Consider the following 2,089-nt stretch of genomic DNA (forward strand, 5'->3'; position numbering starts at 1 on the left):
CGCGGCAGGAGGTGCAAATGAGGGTTGCTAAATCAAACTCCATTCTTCACCAAGTGCCACATATTGTAAGAGGCTCCCTGTAATAACAGTGTAGCAACACGGTGGTGCATCAGCATGGCCGCAGCTCTAAGCTGAAACTACTCTGCTACTCTTTCTCTTTACACAGCGCTGGTCACGTGTGTCCAGCTGCTATTTCTTTTCGTTCTTGGACTCCCCAAGCTCGCATGTACTTCTTTGCCCCTCCTGTTCGTGCTTCACAGCGTTCAATACATACACACTTCACGTCGGGCTGTACAGCCTTTTTGCTTGTTTGTTTATTCACCGTTTCGTTTTCCTGTCTTGTTTTCCATCTGCCACTACCCTCCACGAAAATAATTTAATTTGTGTTCGTGGGAAGAACCATTTCAACGATGCGTACTGCCTTAATTCTTCGAAACTCTGGTGTTTTAATGGTGGCAGCTGATGAAGGAGATGTTTCTATGTGGCTTGCTTGTTTGTTGTACCTTGTTTATCATTTTGTCCATGTTCTTTTGCTACGTCATGTACCCAGTTATGTATCTATATGTACATGTAGATGAAGGTATGTACATACATGTACATATATATGCATATACTCATATATTGCTTATATATATATGTGTGTGTGTGTGTGTGTGTGTGTGTGTGTGTGTGTGTGTGTATGTATATATATATATATATAAATGTGCGTGTGTGTGTATATATGTATGTGTATAGTGGAGGTGCAATGGCCCAGTGGTTAGGGCAGCGCACTCTCATTTGTAGGATCGTGGTCTTGATTCCCAGACCGGGCGCTGTGAGTGGTTATTGAGCAGAAACACCTAATGTCTAACGAGGCTGCGGCAGGAGGTGATGGTGAACCCTGCTGTATTCTTTCACCACGACTTTTTCTCACTCTTTCTTCCTGTTTCTGCTGTACCGGTATTTCGAAGAGGCTAGCCTAGTCACACTGAATCTCACCAAGAACTACATTAAGAGTACACATGTCAGTGGAGAGCTCATCCACTTGCACGTTAATTTCACGAGCAGGCTGTTCTGTTGATCGGATCAACTGGAACCCTCGTCATCATAACCGAGTGCATGTAAAAAAAAACAGGATAAACAAGTGTTTATCAGGAACCAATGCAAATAATCAGAAAATGGAGAAAACCTCAGATTAACAAACACATCGATTGGACTACATTTATAGCTTATTTTTTAATACAAAGCATGACATAACAAATAAGTGATGTAAAATATCTTACGGCCGTTTCCGATCCGTTGCCAAAATGCTGTCTATAAATAAATGCGAGAATAAAGTTCTTCATCTTCATAGGATATTCGAATTAAGGCACGGAGCTTTATCAGAGTAAAAAACAAGAGCATACAATATAAACAAAAGGAAGGAGGAAAAGGAAAGGAAAACATGGCCTAGACAAAAAGTCTAGAAGCCCAATATGTTAAAAGCATATAACTTACCATCTAGGGTCTATGAGGTCCGTAGGTAAAAGAGTGAGCTAGTAATGGTGTAGGGAATACTACAATTTATTAACAAGTAGATGCAAGTAAAAGGAGGGGCCCAGGATGTTAAAAAAAAAAAGCAGTTATCAAGAAAATGTATATAAGGAAAATACTAACACAATTATCAAAGGGCAGTACCCATGCTAACAAAGTAAACATGAGTAAATGTTAATTACTGTAGGGTGCTGAAGAAAATTTACTCACAGGGATTAATACTGAGAATCCCACCTATGGTCCACAATGGGGCAAGTCTAAGTCCAGTGGTCTCTACAATTAATTATAATCTGAACCTGTTAATAAATTGTAGTATTCCCTCGACCATTACTAGCACACTCTTTTACCTACGAACCTCGTAGACCCTACATGGTATACACATGTGTATATATATATATATATATATATATATATATATTTTGTATGTATATATATGTGTGTATATATATATATATGTGTGTGTGTATATATATATGTGTGTGTGTGTGTGTGTGTATATACATATATGTGTGTGTATGCATATATATATATGTGTGTGTGTGTGCAGGAGTAGCTGTATGGTAAGTAGCTTGCTTAC

At 38.8% G+C, this 2,089-nt stretch overlaps 1 long non-coding RNA gene across 1 annotated transcript in view; it reads right to left on the reverse strand.

Annotated features, from left to right (window-relative positions):
* The window catches only part of LOC106869161 (uncharacterized), a 41,244-nt gene that overhangs the window by 24,573 nt on the left and 14,582 nt on the right, over window positions 1-2,089 (reverse strand). Inside the window, exon 2 of the long non-coding RNA XR_001409378.2 lies at window positions 1,263-1,356. This is a non-coding gene — a long non-coding RNA (uncharacterized LOC106869161). The remainder of the gene's footprint in view (window positions 1-1,262; window positions 1,357-2,089) is intronic.

This window comes from Octopus bimaculoides, chromosome 5, assembly GCF_001194135.2.
Source record: "Octopus bimaculoides isolate UCB-OBI-ISO-001 chromosome 5, ASM119413v2, whole genome shotgun sequence".
In the NCBI taxonomy this organism is placed as follows: Eukaryota; Metazoa; Mollusca; class Cephalopoda; order Octopoda; family Octopodidae; genus Octopus; species Octopus bimaculoides.